At 36.7% G+C, this 26,636-nt stretch overlaps 1 long non-coding RNA gene across 2 annotated transcripts; it reads right to left on the bottom strand.

The window, feature by feature from the left end:
* Nucleotides 1-26,636, bottom strand: LOC112654095 (uncharacterized). 2 transcript variants are annotated; one of them, XR_007409926.1, is made up of 3 exons: nucleotides 26,508-26,636; nucleotides 4,147-4,325; nucleotides 1-1,173 (listed from the first exon to the last, which is right to left on the bottom strand). It is a non-coding gene; the product is annotated as an uncharacterized LOC112654095 (long non-coding RNA). The 2 variants fall into 2 exon arrangements; XR_003132737.3 differs by lacking the exon at nucleotides 26,508-26,636 and adding an exon at nucleotides 16,381-16,796.

Here is a 26,636-nt window from a genome sequence, read left to right as displayed (position 1 = left end):
TTTTATTATCAATAAAATTAATGATATTCTCACATAAAAAGTAAGTCATAGAAAGCATAGTACAGAGATGGTTGGTTGTAGTGCAAACATGACAGAGTTTTTCTGAGATAGCTCCACTCTATGAGAAGGAACACTCATTCATGTATTCAACATCTCAGATAAGCTACCCAAAGGGCATTAATAAGACTTTTTACTGCACAATCATGACCTTTTCCAAAGAATGTCCAAAATGCAAGCAGAGTGACCAGAAGGAAATAGTCCTGTGGTCAGAAATAAAGTTTAAACAGAAATAAATTATATGACATTAATGAAGTTCCATCTCTACCTCCAAAAAGCTGGGCATTAGCTTAGTCTCACTATATCTTAATTTCCAAGTTTTATAATAACGTTAAAAGACTGGTCTCTGCAATGAAACTGCTAGAGATTTAGTCTTAAATCCACTGCTAACCAACTATATGACTTGACTCAGTAAACTCTCTAGGTGTCAGTTTTCTTATATATAAAATAAGGATAATAATACATAAATTGGTCAAGAAGATAACATGAAGTAATGTTTATAAAAGACTTCACCCAGTAGCAGGCATATTCAAAGTGCTCAATAAATGTTTTGGCTGCCATTTATCTGTCTCCATCATGGCAGCTATTTAAATCGTGGGCGTCACTTCCCATTTATCTGTATCACTCTACATCCCCTAAAATCCAATACATAGTGTATGTTCAATCGGTATTTGTTGACTTGCATTCTTGTTGATCACAGAAAACCCAATTAGGTCTTTAGCATCCATGTGAAGCTTATTTGGAAAACCCTTCAGAGTTAATTGGTGCTGTGCTCTCAGTAAAGCATGGCTTCCTTGGTAGCAAGAGGGGAAAAGTCTATATTTTAAAAGGTTTCATGGACTGCCAAGAACTGTTATAAAACAATATTTTGATGAGTTATACAGTAAATGAATCAGAAACATATGAGCTTAATTTCCCTGAAAATACATGTGGGTTTAAAAATGAAAGGAAAGGAATCTTGGCACACTTTGCTATGCCAAACCCAAAATGTTAGAAAAACATTTTAAGATGTTAGGATGCACAAATCCTAAATGCAGCTCAATTTGCTCATCCTTAAGTGGCCTGCTCCCAATGTACCTGTTGAGTCTGGTCTGCCATAGTCATAATGAGGAAAACCTAAAAAAGAAAAAAAAAAAAAAAGCACATTGGCATAAGACAGGAAACCAGGAGTTCCAAGTCTAGGCCTGGGCCTGCCACTGGCTAGCTGTGGGACTCTAGATTAATCACTTAGCCTTCCTGGACCTCAGCTCAGGAAAATAGTCCATGACTTGCAGACCTCACAGAGTTGTTAGAAGCTGTTAGAATGGCAGTTTAAAAATGTGCTAAGCCCCGAATGGTAGGGACCAGGCAAAAAAGTGAGCTGGTGTCCTCAGGGCGGGACAAGTGTCCAGATGAGTCCAGATCAACATGCCAGAATAAAACAGGCATGAACAAGATGAATACGTGACCAGCTACAGATAACTCTTCAGCAAAATTAAGCAAGCATCCATGGCAAATTATCTGAACCATTCATGTCACCAGTCTCCTCAAACCTCTTGCATCTCCTGCCTTTGCAGAGCAAAACGCCACCATCAAGGTAGCTGGAAACCTCAAATGTAAGGTCTTCGACATAAGTTGGACCCACAGCGATCTTTCTCAACTCTTCTACTTCCATTATTTCTATTCTATTTCCAGCTCTGCTCTTTTCCATTATGCTAGCCCCAGACTGATAAGTGAATTCAAACTCTCTTCTAAAACTACCATCCTCTTATTTGCAGCAAATTTGGAGTCAATAAGCATTAATGAATCAATATTATTCTCATCTCTCTATTTATTCTTGTCCATATGCACCTATATTAGATAACTATTGCAGTGTAACATATTACCCCATAACTTAGCCCCTTAAAAAGTGCATTATCCCACAGAGTTGCAGATGGTGGGAATTGAGGAGTATCATAACTAGATACTACTAGCTCAGGATCCATCACATTTTTGTACTCAAGTTGTCAACAGGGACTACAGTTGAGGGAAGACTTGGAGTGGGGGGATCTATTTACAAGTTCCCTTAGGTGGTGGTTGGCAAGTCTCAGTTTTTGTTGGCCCAGGGGCCTCTGTTTTTCATTGCACAAGCCTCTCCATAGGGTTTCTGACAGGTTCTCAGGAATGGCAGTTGGCTTTCCCCAAAACAAGTGACCAGGAGAAAAAGAATACACCTAAGACATAAGTCAATCTTTTATGAACTAATCAAGAATGTGACACACTGTCTTCCCATATACTACTGGCCACACAGATCAATCCTAGTGTAATATAGACAGGGAACAACAACAAGGTGCAAATATCAAGAAGTGGCAATCACTGGGGCCACCTTGGAGGTGGCTTCCACACCACCGACACTCTCATCTGGATGTTTCCTTCAGCCGAGATCTTGGCCCATCAAGTCCCACCTCCTCTGGGCTATATTGTTCTCTGTCATTCTCCTGGTGCTCTACCTGCCCTTGAAATTATTCTCTCCCTGTTTATGGATTCCCATTTCCAGCCTTAAAATGTATTTATAAGTCAATCGGAAAAGGACATACATTATATGGTCTCACTCATTTGCAGAATATAAAAATTAGTGAAAGGGAATAAAGGGAAAAGGAGAGAAAATGAGTGAAAATATCAGTGAGGGTGACAAAACATGAGAGACTCCTAACTCTGGGAAGCAAACAAGGGGTAGTGGAAAGGGAGGTGGGTGGGAGGTTGGGGTGACTGGGTGATGGGCACTGAGGGAGGCACTTGGCGGGATGAGCACTGGGTGTTATGCTATATGTTGGCAAATTGAACCCCAATAAAAAAACTGAGCTATAAAGGTCAAAAAAAGTGTATATATACATATATATATTATACTTGTACTTGACTAGCTACAGAAAAACCCTATGGCACCTCAGGAGATTACTATACCTAAACATCCCCCCTTTTTAAAAACAGTATAAGTTTAACTCTTTTGATAGTTTTAAGGCTTATGTCATTTGTTTAGTAGAAGAATTATGCCACTGTGTTCACAAGTGATTAAAGTAGTAAGTGAACTACACATTCCTGGGTAGGGACTAAACAAGACTGAGGTCAGCCCTATCTGAAATGGCTTGGTGCCAATGTCATCCCAAGGGCCTCCATACTGGTCAGTAGCAAACCTGTGCAAATAAATCAGTCCTTATTCAAAAAATAAGTATTAAATAAATGAAGAGAAGTCAAGTTACCTGGATACAGGGCATAGACCAAATAATGGAAACATGATGTGTCAGTTCCTCATATTTTTCATATATTCAAATCTGCAAACAGGGAACCCAAAGCTTCTGAAGAGCTAAAAAGATAACTTCCCTTGTTTCTCTCATATTCTTATTTCTTATAATTAGTATCCCATTGTCAAAGGGAATCTATGCAAACATAAAGTGCCTGATTTTCCCATTCCAATAAATAAAAAAGTACCAGTAGTTTTTCCTATTGCAGCATTCCAACCATACCTCTACTACCTTCTTCTTTAGTCAAGATGAACTAAAGAAACTATTTCAGCCTCTGGACCTAGACTACCCCCTTCCAACCCTTCTTTGTGTAGAACTACCCTGTGACCCATCAGTGTTCATATCTTCTCTACTTACTCATACCCTATTAGTTTTGTTCCCGGATTATTTACAATGATGTCTCCATGCAACACAGGATGAGTGACATGTTGGGGGAAAATATAAGCCATGGTGACTTAGCCAAATATAGACTTTGACTTTTGCACACACAAAAAAAGAAGATAGGTCTTCCATGGCCAACTGGCTAATTTAGTACCTTTCTGTGTAAGCATCATTGAGTGTAGTTTTTGTCCTCATGCTTGTGAGTGCAAAAGATTGTAACTGATTGCTTCAAGTCCAATATTGCATCAGTGTCCTAGGCAGTAACAAGAAATGCAAGGGTAAAAGGCATGTGGCATCTGTGTCTACCCTATTTAAAGAGTTCTCCTGGAATCTTCACTTAATGACCTTAGTTACATTTCATTGACGAGAACTCATTGCCATCACTACTGATTACCAATCCCAGCCACCTGTAAAGGAGTTAGGATATATATTTTTGAACAGGGAACATTACCTCTCTGAACAAAATCAGGCCTCAGTTGGTACAGATGAAAGAGAAAAATAGATATTGAGGGATTTCTCCAGTTTCCATTTCAAAGAATCCAGAGCAAGACAGGCACCATGGTGATTTCTATCGTGTCAATTTACCGAAGCAGCAACCGAGTATCCCAGAATCTCCTTTCCTGTAAGGTTCTGGGCGAAAAAGGACAATTTGAATCAGATTACAAGGTAGGAGTGACACAACAACCATACTCTTTTTATGCCTGTGTGGTCAGTACAAAACACCAGGAGCTGTCGTGATCATGCATGTTGTTGATCTGCTGGCTTGTCTTGTGACCATGAGGCAGCAGCTGGGCACACAGCTCCTCTTTCTTCATGTCCTACAGATTTTATTTGCAGCACCAAACACAGAAGGAAAGGCACACATCAATGTTTGACCTACTTACAGAATTATATTAGTTCAAGTCCTTGTGATAAAGTTCATATTTTGAATCGTTCTTAGAGGTTCTATTTCTCTTATCAAATAATGGCTGATTAAAAAAAATTCTCCATTTGGTAGATGAAGAAACTGAATTATCTGATGACTTCCCAACATTGAAGCACGTAGAAAGCATCCTACTCGTAGTAGAAAAAAATCTTCTGTTACTGATCAGCATGGTGAAGAACAAAGTGCCATGGATACCAAAGTCAGAGAGTCATTGGTTTATGTCCCAGATATGCAACTTCCTGGAGGTTTGACCTTAGGCAATGCAACCTCTTGAAGACTTGGTTTTCTTATTTGTAAGACAAAGCTAATTGTATACCTATCTTTCAGGATTTTTGTAAGTTTTATGAATAATATACATAAAAGCCCAGCACATTATTTAATAAAAAGTAGATGTTTCTAGAAATCCTGGCTGCTAATGAACAGTTTCCATTATACCAATGGAAAATAAATAAAAATATCTTTTAAGTGTTGTAACAGAAGGAGCCACACATCATAAATGCAGGAAATCAACAATGAATTGTATTAGATAATATAAACAGGAAATTTGTCTGATGATTGATCATTTAAGACAGAATTGATGCCTTCTTTCCCTCTCTCCCCCCCACCACTATCCCACTGCCATCTCAGTGTGGAGATTTAGCAAATAACTTGCATCTTTTCCAGTGCCATTTAACTGCCTTAAATATAATTTAAAAAATGTTTTGATCCATTAATAAACAGACAAATATCTAGGTAGAAAAACAAACAAAGAGCATTAGTGAAAAATTGTCAGGAGAATGAATGGTAATGGCAAAGTCATATATTAAAATATATTCATTCTGGGCAGGAAATATACAAGATGAGCCTTGCAGAGCACTGGTTTGCAGAGCCCAAGTAAGGGAATGCTTGAACGAGAATAAGAAAGAGTTGCAATGATAAGGATATGTCACAGTGACACAGGAGCCACTAAAAGTGCTCCCAAAGGTCAAAGCTGGAACAATCTGAGAAATCAAACAAATAAAGCAGTAATGTACTATATCCCAAAATATTAAATAAATATCCATGAGGTCATACTGATATAAATAAATGAGTGGATGATACATAGGTAGATAGATGATAGATAGATAGATAAATAGATAGATGATAGATAAATGTATAATAGAACAATCTCCCATGCAGAAAAATTCCAAATAATTTGTGTAGTTAACTGACCTAAAGGAGGTGAAGGATAACTTTGCTCCTTGAGTGCAGGACACACAAAGTGACTTTCTTCCAATGAGTACAGTATGGAAAAGGAGAACAAAAGAGAACTTTCTAGCAGAGGAACTGACAAACACTACTTCAGCCAAGTGATCAGGTCAACATCAGCATTTATAAGTCATTTGATAGCATATACCATAGACATAATGTAATAAAAATGGCACTTCACCTCTGTTATCTTCCACATAACTAGAAGTATAATCATGAAAGATATCTCAGGAAAACCTCAATAGAGGAATATTCTACAAATACCTGACGAGTACTCCTCAAAATCATCAAGGTCATCAAAAACTGAGAAAGTATGAGAAACTGCTGCAGCCATAGAATGTTATAGAGGCTATGTAATACAATATCGTGAATAGGATTCTGAAAAGAAAAAGAACATTAGGTCAAAACTAAGTAAATCCCAATAAAGCACTTACTTTGGTAATAATAATGTATCAATACTAGTTCATTGATTATAACAAATGTATCACACTAATGTCATATATTAATAATAGAGGTAAAGGTGTATAGGAGTTCTCTACTACCTTCACAATTTTTCTGTAAATGTAAAACTATTCTTTTGAAAAAAGTTCTAAAGAGATGCTCATTATCATTTTAAGAAATTAATAACTTTTGAAGGGTACCATTTTTTCATATGTTTTACTGGCAAAGAAATTCGGTGTCAACCAGAAAATAGATACTCAAACTCTGGAAGTATAAACTTATACAACTTTTCTAGAAAGCAATTTGTGTTATAAAACAGTTAAAAGCAGAATACACTTTGATTTAGCAATCTCATTTCTAAAGTGTATTCCTATGATGCTCACTTACTGTATAAGTGGGCAATTGTACAAGGATGCTTCTTGAAGCTAAATGCTTATCAGTATGAAACTAGTTAAGTAAATAGTGCTGCTAGTTACTAGTTAAATAAATAGTGCTTATCCAGCCACTAAAATTATGCACTTGGAAAAATTATGCTCGTATCCAAGTTTTGATTAAAATTTTGCAGTATGGCCCTACTTCTATGAGTGTAGTACAATATTACATGTGTAAATTTACACACAGACACACCCACACACACACACAGAGGTTAAAATATTAGCAGCAGTTAATGGAGAATGTGGTATATAGAGATATCATTTTTCTATTTTTCTGTTTCTTATTGATGTTTGTAAAGTATAATAAATCTATTTTATATGGTAAAGCCATATGATATCTGTTTGTTTTTAATTTTTAGACACCTAAGGAACACCTTACCTTGGTGAATGAGTCCGTAACTATGAGCCCCCTTCTGCCCTAAGTTGATGCTCAGAAAAAGAGGTTCTCAACTCCCAGTCCCACTTTCTAAGTGAAGCTCTTTGGATCTTAACCAGCTAGGGGAGTGGAGAGGGCTGGAAATGTGAACAAAAGGAAACTGAAGTCTTCAGTGGTTCAAAAACTTGACCAAGGTCCCACTGTTAGCGAGAAGCCTCAGCAGTATGCATATACTGATCTGTTTCATTCCAGAACTAGTCTTACAACCAATTTCCAGAAATTGTTTCAATTTTGACTCTACTATGTCTTAGCTGTGTCAATACTGAACAATTTAAGTAATTTCTCAGACCTTTTCATTTATCATCTGTAAAACTGAGGTGGCTACACCCAGTTTGCAAAGTAATGTGAGAAAAGGATGATATTGCCAAAGTAGGTACTAAATAAATATTTCTTGAATGAATAGATGAATGAATGTCAGGACAATAAATATTAGCTAAACAGAGTATAATGACCATTTTTGTCGACATACTAGTAGAATAAGAGGTTCCTAATTATAAAACATCCTCTACAGGAATTATTCATCATAAGATACAAAACTGTGTATACTTTATTCACCACTAAGTAGTTTTTATCACTTTGATCTCCTTCAGAAGTGTCCATTCTTTCTCAAATGTATACTATGAACTCTTTTAAAAGGTGTTTATTTTTAATTTGGAAAAAATACTACTTGCCAAAATAATAAATATGTTATATATACATAGGTTTTTAAAACTATTGTATTATATTATATTAAAATAATTTTATTAATTTAATAATTGGAATATAATACATTAACAATAAGGATGTTTTGACATTAAGAATCTGTCAACATGATATCTAGAAAGATATTATAGATATATAATATATATATAGCTGGAAAATTTCTATAAAATCTAGAAAATATAGAAAAATTTGGAAGTGAAGCTATAGTCCAAACATTGATGCCTCTCATCAGCTAATTGAAATTGATATATATCAAGAATTACCTCACCATCAGGGTTATGTTCCCCCATTTTTTGTCAGTATTGGTCAATTATATGATGGCAGCATAAATACACATATGAAAGTTGATCTTCATAGGTTTTTTAAAAAATATGAATGTAATTTTTCTTTGACAATTGCTTCTAAAGGTACATTTCTTAGAAAAAAATAAACTCCAGTTTGTTCTCTGTATTTAAGAGTCTGGTTTTTTTGTTTGTCTCTTTTTATTTATACATTTCCTCATTTGTTATTTCTTAAATTCCATTATATGACATATAATATTATATAGTGCATATAATTGTATAATATTTATGCACATGTGATATTGTATAATGTACTTAATTGTATATTATGATATACACATATAAACATATAATTTATTATATGTAAATATAAATTATGTAAAGTAACATACAAAATATTGTAAAATACATAAAAATGTACAACATAATCTAAAGAAAAAATAAATGAATAAATAAAATTCACACTATAAAGTAAATGGCATCTTTAACCCCTTAAAAATAAATAAAAATAGAAAGATACTAAATAAAATAAATAAGTCCTCTTTTGAAAAAGAACACAAAGCTGAGAGACAAGAAACTGAATTAAAACTCCTTAGCATTTAAACTTGCCTAACCCAAGAATTTCCACAGGCCTGATAGGGATGAGCTCAAGCTCTGTGGTAGGAACAGTGCTGTGGGTTTATCGGCAACAACGATGGTTAAAATCCAGGACCTTTATGACCTGCTCAGTGGTGGGTTTACATTGAAACTGTTATAAATTATTACAGAGGTGAAGCCAAGCCAAACAGTCCAACATAAATATATCTGCAGACACACTGGCTACTATATATTCTAAACACTGTCAGTAAATGAATAAACAGAGGTTTCTAAATCATTTAAGAAAATATATTTATTCATAAAATCAATAGTTTTTACTTTTCAGCTTGAACCCCCATCAAAAAAAAAAAGACCTATTATATCAAATATTTTGGAATCTGTAAATCTCACGGACTCCCAGGTGGCTCCTTTCCTGCAATAATGGCCAGAACTTCATGTGTCTCTGAGCGATGTGTGAATGTTTTTCAGTTTGTATACTTGACTAATCACTACCTGTTAAAATTGTTCCACTGCATTACACAAATTAAATATTTGATCTCCACAATTTCAGCAGACTGACTCTTCATCTGTGTAAAGGGACAAAGAAGTATAACATGACAGTCTGATTTTCCTGGGGTTTTGGGGAAAGCAGCAAGACTGCTGGCTTGCCCATGTGGGTGAATCATAGCCAACCAGAGGAGACCAAATTTTGTGGTCTGCTTTTATTTGCCTAGTCATATAACTCAGGGCTTTAAGTCTGCACATTGTTGACCAAAACATTAATTGTGGCAAAATAGTTTGTGTCTGTACCGACAGAGTAAAACCAAAGTAACCCACATGTACGACCATGAATTAGCTTAAACAAGGGGAAAAAAGCTCCAAACCTCTGAAGTTAAAGTCATTGAGAGGTCTGCTGTTTTCAACAGCTTCAACAGAAATGAGGAACTTTTGGGGGCCGGGGGGAGGGGAACAGGGTTCGGGAGCTGCCTGTGGAAGCAGTAGGGATTGGAAGTCAAAGCCTTCTGGTTAATATTTCTTTCTCTCTGTGCTCCAGTATTAATCAATGTAATTGTCTTTCTCTGTCATCTGAATTTCCTTATCTATTAAACAGAGCCAACTTGTGATAGTCTGCAGCCCACTTTTCCTAAGAGTAATTTGCTTTTCCCTTTAGTGATAGGTGGTATCTATGAAATTTTGATGTAATCAACAGAAGTTGGACACTGGGGAGAAAAGCAAAACCAAAAATGTCAAACCGGATGTCATAGGATGTGAATGGTTTCTAAGGAAACTATGAAAGGAGATCCCCTAAAACAAACACATTTGAGTTTAGGATACAGGTCTGAGGGTGAGAATGAAAATTAATGCTAATTTTTTTTTTTGTCATTCTACCCTAAGAATGTCCACTTTGAAGCTAAGCTGGAGACAAAACATACCCTATTCCCAATGTCTTCATTCCATACCAGGCCAGCCTCCAGACATCAATGCAGTAGTCTAAGTTCCTATGAGTGAGAGATTTTTATCTTCTCTTAAACAGCTCCAGGACCCCATAGGGTGAAACTGTTTGCCAGGGACCTGGCAACAATAACATCTGATAGTGGAAGATTATAAGAACTCCTGACTGATGGGTGATGGGAATAAACTTCCAGATCTCTAAATGCCATCCATCATAATGGGGCGGGAGAGGCTTTATTTGTTGGTTGGTTGGTTTGTCTTTGACAGAAAGTTCTTTAACATAGGAGAACCACCTTTATAATAGCATTTACAATAGAAATTGATGTCTATCCCACCCATGTGTCTTTCGAACAAGCTTGTTACGTTTCCTAGGGCTGCCATAGCAAAGCACCACAAAGTGGGTGGTTCAAACAGCAGAATCTGTTCCATGCTTCTCTTCTAGCTTCTGGTGACAACAGGCAAGTCTTTGCATGGTAAAGCACTTCAGCCTCTGCCTCTGCTGTCACATGCTTCTCCCTGTTTGTCTCTCCCCATTTCTAATAAGGACACCACCCAATTCCCAGATGATCTCCTCTTAACTAATTACATCTGCAATAACCCTGTTTCCAAATAAGGTTACATTCTGTGGTACTAGAGGTTAGGACTTCAACATGTGCTGGGGGAAACAATTCAACTCATAACACCAATCTATTTATATATCATACTTCTTCCAGTTTATAAAAATATTTCAGCCTTAAATGCTCATAACTAGCAGTTCTCAAAGTGTGGTCCTACAATCTGTAAGACATTCTCAAGGAATCTGCAGGACCTTCTTAAGGAACCTGTAAGGTGAAAACTATTTTCCTGATAATACTAACAGTTATTTCCCTTTTATACTCTTTTTTTTTTCATGACTATACAGCGGACTTTTCCAGATTCTTTACAATATGTGATGACATCATCCATCTGATGACTAATAGAATGAGTGTGTATTATCATGTTTTTCTAGAATTTTCTAATGTTATAGTTTTAGAGAATAAATGTGTACATTTTCTGAGATTAACTTAGGCTTATTCCTAGTACTTCTACTGTACTTGTAGCTTTCTTTGGAAATATCTGCTTTAATCTCTGTATTCCATTTTTATCTAAAAATCATTTGTTTGAAATTCTAAAATTTCCCTGTACCAAGGGGAAGAAGAAATAAGAAACAAAAAGAAATAAGCACACTTGTACTTATTTTTACACTTGTGTCTTAGGCTTAAAAAGGGAGAATGGAACACTTGTTCTAGCCCTACATATGTCACCTTTTACATTTGAATATGTAACAGGGGCACCTGGGTGGCTCAGGAGCATCTGGGTGGCTCAGTGGTTGAGTGCCTTCAGCTCAGGTCATGATCCCAGGGTTCTAGGATCAAGCCCAACATCCGGCTCCCTGTGGGGAGCATACTTCTCCCTCTGCCTAAATCTCTCTCTCTCTCTCTCTCATCCGGCTCCCTGTGGGGAGCCTGCTTCTCCCTCTGCCTAAATCTCTCTCTCTCTCTCTCTCTCTCCCTCTCTCTCTCTCATGAATAAATACATAAAATATATTTTTTTAAAATAAATAAATATGCTGAACAATTTGCTGAAAAAATATGCTGAAAACTGTAATATGAGGAAATTACATGGAAAATTTTAAAAATGAGAGTGAAAAAATATTTTACTTGATCACATCTCATGCAATACAACATTCTTTAACAGTATTATGGTGCTGGGATGCCTGGGTGCCTCAGAGGTTGAGCATCTGCCTTCAGATCAGGGCACAATCCCGGGATCTGGGATAGAGTCCCACATCAGGCTCCTTGCACAGAGCCTGCTTCTCCCTCTGCCTGTGTTTCTACCTCTCTCTCTCTCTCTCTCTCTTTCTCTGTGTGTGTCTCTCATGAATAAATAAATAAAATCTTTAAAAAATAGTGTTATGGTGCCAGTTAAATTGAGATGTTATTCTGAAATTAAACATTCAGAGTTTGAGAAAAAGAAATTGAATATTTTAAATAAAGGCATAATGAACCCTTTAAGCCAACAATTGTTTGGTACAATTTTTCAAACTTAAAAAGCCATTGAAGCATGTTGTAGGGCATGTTACATATTGCCTTGGCTAAAGAAGAGCAATCAATAGCTAAGAGCTTAATAAAACCTTGCCTAGGGATGCCTGGGTGTCTCAGTCTGTTGAGCATCCAACTCTTGGTTTCAGCTCAGGTCACAACCTCAGGGTCCTGGGGTGGAGTTCTGGGTTTGGCTCCGCACAGGCGGAATCTTCTTGTTCCTCTCCCTCTGCTTTTGCCCTTCCCCTTATTTATGCGTGTTCTCTCTCTCTCTCTCTCTCTCTCAATCTGTCTCAAATAAATAAAATCTTTTTTTAAAAACTTAAAAGTAAATAAATAATAAAAATTAAAATTAAATCTTGCCAAATTGACATTTCCCAATGTCTGCTGAATGAAGTCAGTAAAAGAAATCACAGCACTGCCAGTTTTCAATGACACAGTAACTTGTCAAATGAAAGATGTAGCTGTAAATATGAAGACCTCCACTGAAGAATTGAACTTAAGTTGTTTTTCACCATTGTAGATTTGCAGGAAATTTTTTTAAGTGAACAGGAAAAGTCAGTATTACTTAAGAACATCTTTAGTAAAGAACTATAAGTTACTAATGTTATTAAATATCACCTCTTGATGACAAGTCATGTTTTAATATTTCATGTGGTGAAATGGGACATATCTATAATAGTGCCTCTGCTTCAGAGTTAAGTCTGATGGTTATCTCCAGGACAAACACTGATGCAATCAATTGAATTAAAAGTTAACCTACTATTGGTGGGTTTGTTTTTTGGGGGTTTTGGTTTTGCTTTTGTTTTTGCTTTTTCATGAAATACCATTTTTATTTAAAAGAATGACTGACAAACTATGTTTGTTCAAACTTGATTATTAAACAAACATTTCCTTGAACACTAATGAAGTGAGACTGTCTAGTCAAGAAAAACAACATACTGCAGTTTTTGCTGCCAAGGATAAAATTCAAACTTAAAAGTGAAAATTAGGGTTTTGGAAATCTTGCATCCTTCTCTGTGAGATTGACAGTTCTCGATTCACAAACTTTTCTGTTAAGATTGGTGGTGATATTAACAAATGCAAATATCAGTATTACTTTAGATCTAGATAATTCAGTGACCTAATATTTTTTCAAATGACCATTACGCCATGTTACAAAATAGGTCAAGATGGACCAATGGATTTTAGTGTAATAGAAAACCCAGTTTATTAATATGGTTTCAGATTACACATTGCAACCAGCCTGTTAGAAACTGCTACTTAGCAGTTCTATCGCAGTGTCTAGGAAGAAATCCACAATTATCTGAAAAGCTGATTACAGTGCTCTTTCTTTGCTCGTACACCTGTGTGAGACTGGATTATCTACATATATTTCAACCTAAACAATATATTATAAGAACTGAATGCAGAAGCTGATAGGAGAGGACTTGTCTTCTAGTAAACCAAACATTAGAAATGACAAATACCCACCATTTGCTTCAACGTGGATGGAACTGGAGGGTATTATGCTGAGTGAAGTAAGTCAGTCGGAGAAGGACAAACATTATATGTTCTCATTCATTTGGGGAATATAAATAATAGTGAAAGGGAATATAAGGGAAGGGAGAAGAAATGTGTGGGAAATATCAGAAAGGGAGACAGAACGTAAAGACTGCTAACTCTGGGAAACGAACTAGGGGTGGTAGAAGGGGAGGAGGGCGGGGGGTGGGAGTGAATGCGTGACGGGCACTGGGGGTTATTCTGTATGTTAGTAAATTGAACACCAATAAAAAATAAATTAAGGGATCCCTGGGTGGCGCAGCGGTTTGGCGCCTGCCTTTGGCCCAGGGCGCGATCCTGGAGACCCGGGATCGAATCCCACATCGGGCTCTCGGTGCATGGAGCCTGCTTCTCCCTCTGCCTGTGTCTCTGCCTCTCTCTCTCTCTCTCTGTGTGACTATCACAAATAAATAAAAATTAAAAAAAAATAAAATAAAATAAATTAAAAAAAATAAAAAAAATAAAAAGTTTTGCAAAACAATAAAACAATGACAATCTTCTCACGAGTAGATTTTGTTTCCAATATAATATTTTTGCACAAAGTATGTAGGTTAGCACTTCATAATTCATTATTACTTTTAAATGAATTAATAAGAGTGAATGGGTGACGGGCACTGGGTGTTATTCTGTATGTTAGTAAATTGAACACCAATAAAAAATAAATTAAAAAAACAAAACAAAACAAAAAACAAAACAAAATCACCATCATTAAAATAATAACAAATCTGAGTAAATGATGGTGGCATTAATGAGTCAAACAAGTTTCAATTCTTATTGATTAATTGGTGAAATGTATATCATAAGCACTGCAAATCTACCTTAAATAAATGTAAGAGTGGAGAAGGGAGCTGTGGTTTTTATAAAAAAAAAAAAAAAAAAACATTTAAATAAATGTAAATAAATAATTAACATCTCTTTGGGGTTCTCAATATTGTTAATACTAAAAGAGATCCTAAGATCATAAAGTTTGAGAACTGCTGATCTAAATAATCACTGAGGGGCATCTTGGTAGCTCAGTCGATTGAGCATTGACTCTTGATTTCAAGTCAAGTCATGATCTCAGGGTCCTGAGATCCAGCTCTGCATTGGCTGTGGCTCAGTGGGGAGTCTGTTCTCTCTCTCCCTCTGCCCTTCCCCTGACTCCACCCCCCCAAATACATACATACATATATACATCTTTAAATAAATAGAAAAATTAACAATCACTGATAATCCTTCTTTACCTATCTCCTTGCTCTTTGAATCCAATTTGCTTTAATTCAGTTCTGTATTCTTTATCTCAAAATCATAACTCTAAGCCCTTGCTGGTATAACCCTGTGAGGGAGAATCACTGTCTCACTCTCCAGAACACTATATTAAAAAGAAAGGGGAGAAGAACAAAGGAAAGAGAAGAAAGAGGAAGGGGAGTAGAGGGGTATGGCTGGAGAGGTAAACATCCTGTCTCATCCTCGCTCTATAACACAATCCAGAAACTAAGGTGTTAATACCTGGGCAGCAAGGAGCTTCCAGGACCCAGACCCAACACTAAAGCATCATCTGTTCTCACCTACTGATGCTGTGTTCTACTTGCTATTAAATGTTTTTAATCATTCTGACACAAAACTGCTAAAAGGATTAAGTAATACAACATATGTAGAGGGTTAGCACAGTGCCTGAAACATAATTTGCTCAGTCAGTGTTAGATGTTGTTATAATTAAAATCTCTTCACCCTACTCCTAACACTGCCTGTTCCTTGACTTGTCTCTTGAGCTACAACTATATTTTGCCCTATCTTTCCACAATAGGGCATCATCAGCCTTAAATTATTCAATAAGGATTGAAAGAATCTCCAGAATATTCCAAAACAATGTTTGCTTTGGGATGCAACCCAACACCTTTCAAAGGAGCCTGAACAAAGTGTTCAGGGCATATGCATACCTTCTAAGCATTGGCTTTAGCTGCCCTTTGACAGTTGCTAAAGGAAAAAGAGCAAACTTGCAAAAATACCCCTGAGAGACTTCTTGGTATTTGAGCCTGGCTCAAGGCAGAAAATATGAAAAGCCCTGTGTGAAAACCTGTCTCTGGTTAGAGACCTCTGGCCAGCAAAGACTGACCCCAATACTCTTCATAAAGCAAACAAGCCTCTGCAAACCTGGCCATTCACTCCCAAAGCAATTCAAATTCCAGCACTGGGAATCTAACTTATTACTAATACAATTTCCTTCATAAGGAGATGTTGGACACAGAGTATATCCCAACTAGGGCAATTCTGACCCCCAATCCTTCCTATTTTACTTAAGCTGTAGGTGTATTTACACAAAAGTCTGGGCAGCATTAAACCACAACTAGTCAGAGAGGTCCTGGACGCATGGACTAACTCATCCTTCCCCACTTGAAAGGCATCTTTTGGCCCTGGAATTAGCCAAAGGAGTTTCCGGTTCACTGGGAATCCAGGACTCTAGCACAACATGGCTTTTGGTTTTGTTTTGTTTTGTTTTCCTTTCCCTACCTGTTCAACCAACAAGCAAGCTAAGACATTAAGTATTTTTCCATGGCTCTCCACAAATGCAAATGCTGCTTCTGCTCACATATAAATGAAGCCTTACAGTTTATAAAGTGCTCTCTTACCTGTTTCCTCATTTTATCCTCACAGAAGCCCTGAAAGTGAGGCATTGGAAGTGCCAGTCATTGTGGGGTAAAATAAAAACAACTGCATCTGGAGTCAAGACAATTGAGCGGAAAGTTCAGTGCTGTTAGTAACTGGCCATGTGATCTTATATCAGTTAAGGTTTATATGAACCTTGAGAGACCAAAAAAAACACTAAAATAATAGTGGTTCAGGTCTGTTTGTCATATAACAGAATCCAGAATTTTACAGTCCAAGGCTGGTAGGGTGAAGCCTAAACTTTTATTATTCCACCATTCTTAACATGTGGTTTCCACCTCATACTTTAGGACAGCTGCTTTGACTTCATCCATCCAGCTCACAATCCAGCCATCACAAGGGAAGAGAAGATGAAGAAGGGAGCACAGGGTACATAACATCTATCTCCATGCTGCCATATCCATCTTCTACTTATCTCTCATTGGTTAGAACTTGGTCATATGACACAGGGACCTACCAGCAAAGAAGACTGGGAAATGTAGTCTTATCTTATTTCAGATCGTGTGGCCAACTAAAAATCTCATTGGCAAAGAATAATGAGAAAATGAATTTTGGAGGACAACCAGCAGGTTCTGCTATTACCTTAAGCAAGTTATGTGTATTCTCTGAACCTATTTCTTCATCTGAGAAACATAGAAACCCTTAATTCACAGGCTTGTCCTTAAGCAAAGCTGCAGCAGCTTCCTGGTCATGATTCACCAGCTTTGAAATAGATGATGCCAGAGTCAGAGACTTTATTCCTATGATATGTGAGCTTCCACAACACTAGTGTGGATTCAACAAGAACGTGGCAGGAGAGTGGAGATCTCAGTCCAAGCACAGAGAAAGAGATATTTTTGGGTGGGATGGAGATGGAAGCAAAAGTCAGCACTAAGGAGTGCTTTGGTTGAATTTATTTAGTATGTGTCAAATTGCTTTATTCAGTCATATCTATGGTGTTTGATTTGCAAGCAACTCAAAACAAAGGTAATGTGATGAAGTGGGAAGGAGAAGAGCTTATGTGATTACTCAGAACTACAGCTTTTTAGTAGCATTGGATATATTTTATATGTGTATATTAGGTGTTTATAGGGGTATGTTTCTAGAAGAATTAATTCAGTTTTAAGGACTATGGTCAGTGTAGACAATGATAAGGGTTACATGAGAATACATGCCAAACAGTTTTGTGAACTATTTATTATCACTCGAATGTAATAAATGCTAGTAATATTATAAATAACCAATACTATCTTATCATATTTTTGTGATTTTAAGCTACCATGAATCTTCAGTGTCCAAAATGAATGGTTCTGAAAATGAGATTTAGGGCCACTATAGGCCAAGGACCAAAGAAACTTACCCTTTGGTTGAGAATACAGTTCTCAGCTACTCCCCAATCTTAACCAAGAGATAGCTTTAGAATGGAGTAGAGGAGACCTGGTTTCCTGATCCAGTTCCACTATTTACTAGTTTTGTGAGCTTTGGAGGTAATTTTGCCAAACTGAGCCTCAGCATACCCACAAAATGAAGTGATATGTGAAGCAATACGTGTTTATCCCAGAGATAAAGTTCCATATAGATCCTGTATCCACATATTAAGCAAATATTAACAGAATAATTTCTCTGTGTCACAAGCTTTGCTAGAAGCTAATCAGCTCTAATGCACTAAAGTAAAGCAGTATTAGGCTATGATTAGGAGTGTAAGTATGGGAGGCAGACTACCTAGGATTGTTCTGCTTCTTGCTGGATGCATGATTCTGGGCAAGGCACTTACCCTCTCTGTGCTGAAGTGTTCTCATCTGCAAAAGGAAGATGATAGCAATGCGTTCTTTACAGTACATGCATGCAGATGCATGTAAAGTGCTTCTAGAGTAGTTTCTTTTTTTATTTTAAAATATTTTATTTATTTATTCATGAGAGAGAGAGAGAGAGAGAGAGAGGCAGAGGGAGAAGCAGGCTCCATGCAGGGAGCTCGATGTGGGACTCGATCCCAGGTCTCCAGGATCACACCCTTGGCTGAAGGCGGCACTAAACCACTGAGCCACTGGGGCTGCCCTAGAGTAGTTTCTGTATATAACAAATGTTCAATATATATTAACTAGTATTATTATTGATGTTGTTGTTGTTCTAGCAAAAGCAACTGCTTAGTCCATTCACATGTACTTCTTATCCTTGGCTTCACTATCCAGATCCTTCAATGGATGTCATTTTGGGCAACTTCTACAGGACCAGCAATTGACAATGACTTGGAGATCCACTATCTATTTCTTACAGGCAGCCCTAGAATTGTTCCTGTTGTTATCAGAAGAAACTCATGCTTTGTCTAAGCTCACACTATTGGTAAGTAGTAGACCTGGGATCTGAATGAGGTTTTTCTAGTTCCAATGACTGTGTTTTTTCAACCTCAACCTATTTTATTTTTATTTTTCTTCTCGATATTTTCTAATTATTTGTTTATTCCACCTCTCTGATTAGAAGGAAAAGGAATTCTGCTGAGTTCACCCCTGGATGCTACCTACAGCATAAGGGCCCTGCTGTTTGGCATAACACTCAAGGCCTCCAAGGCCTGATCCTTACCTACTTCTCTAATCTCTCTTCTCATTCCCCTTCACTGCTCTGTCATTGATATACTTCCTTCCTCTTATTGAATTTTCTGCAGCTCTTTGGAGAAGGTTTCCCTCCAATAACCCATGTCTTTGATCTTGCCACATATTCTACTTTCCATGCTCCTCTTTCCTCTGCTCGTGCTATGTGATAACTCAGCCTTCTTCTTTAAAATTCACCTCATAAAAGGCACATCAGGGGTGCCTAAGTGGCTCAGTTGGTTAGGTGTCCAACTGGTGATTTTAGATCAGGTCACATAGGAGTCCGTTTGGGATTCTCTCTCTCCCTTTCCCTATGACTCTCTCTCTCTCTCTCTCTCTCTCTCTCTCTGTCTTTAAAAAAATAAATAAATAAGTTTTTAAAAAAGAAAAGGCACATCATAACTTATAGAGGGAAGGGATAGTAAGAGAAGGCTTCATTGAAATCCATTGCAACTGAATATTTATAGCATCCCTCTACTTCTGTAGAATAGGGGTAAGATATGCATTTCCTTCATTTCCTCTAAGATGTAAGCTTTCCCCTAAATTTCCAACTGAAGTCTCATTCTTTTAGACATTTATTGACCTCAGACTCTATGACAAACTCACTTAGAGAGAAGCTGACCCTCTGAAGGTGCAGTGTACACTAACCACATCCCTAAATATATGCAATTATCCCTGCTCCCCAAATGTAGCCGGGTATTTATCAAGATAATTTGCAATTTGAATCAACGCCATAGATATGACTGAATAAAGCAATTTGACACATACTAAATAAATTCAGCCAAAGACTTTCTGTGCATCCTAATTCCTAGTTTGAGCTCAGTTTTCTCCAACTGCTCTTGAAAGCATCAGTTCAGCTGCATTGCATCTCTTGGGGCTGAACTGTATACATGTGCACATAATTATTATGTTCTAGTTTATGACACATCTACTCCAAATAATCACACATGCCTGACCTCATGCCCACTCTGGGAAAATGGGACAATGGCAGTCAGTGTATTTGCATTATATGTCCTGGGAGTGAAACAGACAAGAGAAGACAATTTTGTTAATTCTCTGACAAAGACTAACTCTTCAAACTCTTGAAGAACAATAATTTTTAAAATACCACATTAGAGTAATACCTTATCAGAGCTGTACAAAGAACTTTGTGAAAAAAGGGTTTGTATTTTAGTTGTAGGAATTATCCTACCAGCTAGACATGTAAATGGGCTCTAAATAAAATACAAGCTTTGTTGGTATTGCAGAAAGAGCACAAGGATGGAGTTGGAACTCAAGACAAATTCCAGCTCTGTTACATGTCATGTAACTTTGAGCAATAACCTTAAACTCCACTAAACCTTGATTATTTCGGCTATAAAATTAAAATAGTAATAATTTCTAGTGCCTGGAAGTGCCATAATCATTAGTAGATTATCTATGCTACTACTTGTCTTGGAAACTAGAGCCTTAGGGATGAATGCAGGCATAAATATAAGGACTTCTTACAGAGAGAAGAAAGCCTGTGCTGTGACTGAAAGTCCAGCTAAAGCTGAGTAACCTCCATTCCTGAGTCTAAGTTTCTGCTCTGAAATCTCAGCGATCTAGTCACAGCAGCCCCAGAGATGATCAGTTTTAGAGAAACCAACCAAAATGCACAGCAGATGATGAAGGTAGATCACAGAATGTTACTATAACTGGAAATCTGAATTTGAACCCTATCTTAAAACTACATTAAGAAGTTACATAGCTATTTATCCAAAAATGGAAGTAAGCCCACATCGGTAGTTATTGCAAAGCTTAACTGAATTATGAATAGGCACTAGAGAAAGCTGAGATCTCCTAAAACTAAAATAGGAAAGTGTGTGTATGTGTGTGTGCATGCGTCCTGGTAGATCTCAGAAGGAAAGAGTGGGGAATGAGGAAGAAGGATGGCAAAGAGAGAACTGACTAGAGAAATGACTTTTCAATGACTTGTTGGAAGAAAACAACTATAAGGTTTATCTTAAAGTTATTTGTGCTGATCTAATATGCTGTTATCTCAAAACTGCAGAGATTGTTTCCAGGCCTACTCTGGCCTTGTGCATATTGTATATTTTATGTTGTTATGAAAGAGAGTTTGAGTTTCCTGGATCAATGGCAGATGAAAGATAAAGGAATAGTCACAAAACCCCAATGAGCAAAGATAGCAAATTAGGGCTAAAAGTGACCCCAAGAATGTGAACATGCCTCCTCTGCCCCACCATGGAAAACTCTCAGAAATATTGGGAAGAATATTGAACTCTTCCACAATGACATGGAATGGGGGATTGCGATGATCTTACCTAGAACTTAAGGAGTAGACATACATGCCATGTTTTCAAAGAGGAAAAAGAATGAATCCGAAGAATGAGATTATATGAAATCTTTACGAGTGTCTGCTCTCTCTGCCGTTATGCTCCTTAAGAATCTGTTTTAATCAGAAGTATACTTAGAGGAGTGGAAAGTCAAAATATAAAAATGTAATGATTTTTTTTAAGTAGGTTCCACATGCAATGTGGATCCCAGTGCTGGGCTTGAACTCACAACCCTGAGATCAAGACCTGAGCTGAGGTTAAGAGTCAAACTTTCAACCAATTGAACCACCCAGGTACCCCATTAATGTAATGTCCTTAAGTAACATTCTTTTGTAAGATTCTGGATTTTTCACAAAATAGGGGTGATCTCTGAAAATTAAGAATAGCCTCCCCAACTTCTATTGACCAAGATGCCCTCTCTCCCAGGCAATGTTGGGACATATTGACCATGTCTTCATTTACTTCTCTCTTGGATGTACTTTTCTGATTAACTTCAGCTGGTGTTTTTTCTCTCTCTTCTTTTCATTAATAGTATTGTCTACAACTCAACTTTATCATGTTCTTATAGCCCAAACATTGCTAGCTACCTCCAGAATGGAATAACCTCTTGAATGATTCACACTGCCATTTTAGGCTTCTTCTTTCAGGATTGGTTAATTTTCCCCCACCATGTGCTGCCTTTGCAATTTAGATTTTGGAAAGTAATCTTATTGTTTTTGTTCCCAACTCCTTAATAAATAAGGAAATGTAACCTTGTGTAAGGAAAACTAGTGTCATGAACTTAGCGCCCAGTCAATGTTCAATACATATCAATCTCCTTTTTTTCCTGTGGGGGATAGAAGACCATCACAATCTATTAATGAAAAAGCACTTCATAAGAGCTAAAAAGAGTTGTGAGTTAATGACAGAAGCTGCCGTGAAAAAATATATTGGCAAAGTCAGTTAACAACTGTAATGTCTTTCACACAGGAAACTAGTAAAGTGGATTATAACTTAGTTCCAATGGTATGGTCGAGATTGAATGAGATTATTGATTACCATTTCAATAAAACTGGGCAAAAGAGTTTTGATTCTAAATTTGTCTGGAAGTTCACACAAGTCAGTATAGACTAATAAAATTAAAAAAATCGTTAAAAGTGCTCATGCCACTAATATAACATATATCTGGCAAGCTTATCTTTATATATCTGTTTTCTCTCCTAGTTTGTGAAATCCTTTAAGGTAACACCTGTGCCTAATTAATCTTCTAACCCCTAGTAATGCCTACTACACAATAGTATATAGATATTTACAGAATGTGCATTGATTCCACAACTGATCTTTCCACTTATGAAATAACCTTGTCCATGGAATAACCATATGTACTTTAATGTAATACTTTGTAAACATTCAACCCTTTTGCTGCATTTCTTTCCAAGGGCTAATATTTCTTCTCTATCAGTGTAGAGCTTTTGTAAAAGAACGAGAAAATAAGAATGGAAGATTGGGGTGAGGCAGAAGTTTTTCTTTGGGGTTTGGGTTTTTGGTTTGTTTCATTTTGGCAGGACTACTCAAAATTTTAATACTGAAATATTTGCCACTTATCAAAACAACCCCTCCAAAGATGGGATGGAAAGAACAAAATAAGCAAATATGTTTGACTGCTACAGAACTCAGAGAATCTTCACTTCTCTCATTGTGCATGCTGATGCTGCCTGAACCTCTTGGCCACTGAAGGAAAAAAAGCATATCTCCCCATGAGTCATGGACTGGCTCTAATCTGCTAACAGATGAAGGAAAATAGAAAACAAATATTGGGTTCCTGGAAGGGGATGAGTGGAAGAAAAATGAATTGAAAATGTGTTGTGGGTCTACTTTGCACCACATGTTATGGGTAGAATGATTTTCTATGGTTTGTACAGTCTCATAAGAAAGACAGAATATGGTTACCATTCTAAAGATATGGGAACTGATGCACTCACAGTTATATAGCTAGTAAGTGGCTGGGATGCTTAAGTAGGTCTTTTGGGTTCAAAGCTTCTATTTCTACTAAACCGGTATTTTCTTTGTACTTTTGAGTAAGAGAATCACTTGGAGCACTTGATATGATATATGTTTCCAGGTGTCCATCTGGACATCTTGACTTGGTAACTCTGGGATGAGGGTAAGCGAGTGAAATGTGTCAGTTACACGACCTAGCAAGCCTTGTGCCACCTGCGGCATCACAATATCTTCCCATAGACACCCAAAATATCAAAATATCCCAGAGTGTCAGAATAGCCCAAGATGGATAAGAAGCTAAAGGGCTTTAAGTATCTCCATCATCCCCCTTCCCTTCCAGTCTTTGTCTATCCATTCCATTTAATGAACAAGAAAAATATATTCATGTCATGTCACCTCAGCTTAAATCACCGCTTTCCACAGATTGATCCTGCTAAAACTATCCTATACAAAAATTTAGAAGTCCACTCTGGGAGGGCACTTAGTTTGGACAATGTCATTCTAGAAAGTCTAGGCAAAAAGGAGTAAGTCAAATGATTGTTCACGTTAATGTAGTTTAAAGGGAAATTTCTCTCTCTTTCTCATCTCTGTTTTTCTGTCTCTGCATCTGTTTCTGCATCTCTGTGTCTCTGAAACATGGATGGATCATCTGTGAATGCCTACCTCTTGCCACTAAGCTTTGAAGTATTTATAAGCTCTCATTTATTAAATGAGGTTTCTATAACCCTCTCTACAACATTATTTCAAAGGAATAAACAATTAAGCTGGTGTTTGTGAAACATTTCCTTTGAAGTGCCCCAAATGATAGAGAAAAGTTACTTGGGCTCCTGGGAGCTGTGAACAAAACCACATCATCCTACAAAAAGTGTGAAACTCATTTAAAGTTTCCCCTTTTCTTAAACTTTCATATGCACTGAGCTTTCCAATATTTAAGAAAAAGCACTTCATACTTAAATGTTAAATATCTTAACTAAATATTAAATGGATTTAATGAAAATTTAATTACTTTAATTGAATAATAAAATTATTTAATAAAAATTAATGAAATAAAGTAAACTTTAAATATTTAGATTTAAATATGGGCTTTCCATATTCAAGATACATTTCTATTTGCTTTCATTAAAAACTATATTTTCCCAGTATGAATAAAATTGAATCTTCATGCATATTATATGTAACACATTTAGATATATGTATATATTTTTATATTTGTCTTATCTAAAGGCTTTGTCATCCCCGTGCACAGATGAAGACACATGATATTTATCTGTGACTATGTATTAACACTTCAGCTTACTAGATCAGCTAACTTTCCCAAGACAGTGTGATTCAAGATGGTAATCCCTTAAATAGGAAGTGAGAAAGACAAGCCACAAGCAGTGGTATGAGTTTACCCTGATGTTGAGTGTTAAGTAAAAGATAATCTATTAGTCAGTAGGAGTAGAGGTATGCCTTGGCGTTAGTCAGACCTGCTTTCCAAGTCCTCTCTCCCTTGACCCCAGACTAAGTAGTAGTGCCTAAATTATTTTCCAGATTACATGTTGCTTCCCCATACACCATCACATTCAATCTTTGTATTAATTTTACAGAACTCACAAACCAGAAACTGCAATAAGAAGCAGCAAGATTATGACTTGCCCAGAAACATAAATAGTCTAGTCTCTCTTCACTCTTCTACAGTTCTTTCACTCCCAGCAATATCTTAGACCTTGTCATAAACATAAGACAGATTTAGTCAATCATGATGGAACTGAATTTGTTATCCCTATTTAACAAGACTGTGAGTGCAAAACTTAGAATTACAGCTCAATCTTTCCATACTTCTGAATCTGGGGTCATTAAAAACCTCATGCTGTTTGCAAAAATGCTAATGATAATTTGACTCATATTTGTGCACCTCCCCACAAACCAACTTTTAGATTATAAATATGGAACTGTGCACTGCCCAACCAAAATGTCTCCTTCTGAGTTATTGCCGGAAAATCAAGGGACTATATTTTAAGTTCCAAAGGGCTAGACTGAAGTCAATATTTGTAAATATTATCTAGTGTATTTTTTCTTCTTAGTGGTCCAATCTTAGTGGATAACAAATAATCCAAATTGGATTGGGATCTGCACTAAATAAAACCCTCCATTTACATGAAATGTGGTCTTTAGCAGAATGGTGGTGGTATAAAAAAGAGGCACAGTTCATCTCAGAAGCTTTGACTCTTTATCATCCATCAGTCAAGGTGAAAAACTCTCTAAAACTCTAATGAGATTAGATTTAACATAAACTTCCTGAGCTGAATTTCATTATTGCCAAAACAAATAGAAGGAAACTATTTAAATATTTTCCAGAATGCCAATATTGGGACCTACTCAGCTTTTGACTAACAGAATTTTCAAGAGTTTATCCTCTCTCAAAGTATCAATAGTCACTTAAGTTTTATATCTAATAAGGACATTAGGGACACCTGGGTGGCTTGTTCAGTTGGTTAAGCATCCGACTCTTGATTTTAGCTCAGGTCATGATCTGAGGGTCATGAGATTCAGCTCCAGGTTGACCTCTGTGCTCATCAGGGAGTCTGCTTAAGATTTTCCCTCTCCCTCTGCCTCCTTCCCTCTCTCAAATAATAAATACATCTTTAAAAATAATTTAAAATAATAAAAAGGACATTAAATAAGTGTAATTGCAACTTCTCCACTAATGAAAGATATCCTGTTAGAACTGAACCAAACATTGCTCCAAATGTCCAGTAATTGGTACCGTTACTTCCCAAGGAACATCATTCCACTGTTGAACATAAAATTATGTCATTGGATACAACCAAAGTGAAATGAAATAACTGTAAGCCCATACCGTAGCCCCCAGACAAGGAAACGAAATAGTGATAAATTTATTGTATTCTTACAGCCAGGCTTGATATGGTTATGATGAAAATAGTTAATAGTTGAAACATCTGCTAGAAATCTCATTCAGTTAAAAGAAAACATGCAATAAGTTCTTAACTCACTAGTGATTATTTCCATTTTCAGGATCTAGAGAAAAAGAAATACATGTGGAGATTTTTTTTGTAAGAAGTAATTACTAGTTATATGGAAATGATTTAAACTTAAAAAAAGGATTAGTACATTATATTAAATTTCACATAATTGAGAAAATCAACTTGGTACAAAATTGGACATGAAGCAACTATCAAAAGGCCAAAAATAAAAACTCGTTCAATCTCATGATATCCATTCACTTACCTATTACTTTTCCACTATTTGGCATTTATTGTGCATCTACTGTGTGCCATTCTCCGTGAGCAATAAAGGGAATAAAGATGGAAGGAGCTGGCAATCTAGAAGATAGCTGACTGAAGGAGCTGGCAATCT

This window comes from Canis lupus, chromosome 3, assembly GCF_003254725.2.
Source record: "Canis lupus dingo isolate Sandy chromosome 3, ASM325472v2, whole genome shotgun sequence".
Classification (NCBI taxonomy): Eukaryota; Metazoa; Chordata; class Mammalia; order Carnivora; family Canidae; genus Canis; species Canis lupus.
This window is presented reverse-complemented; position numbering and strand designations above follow the sequence as displayed.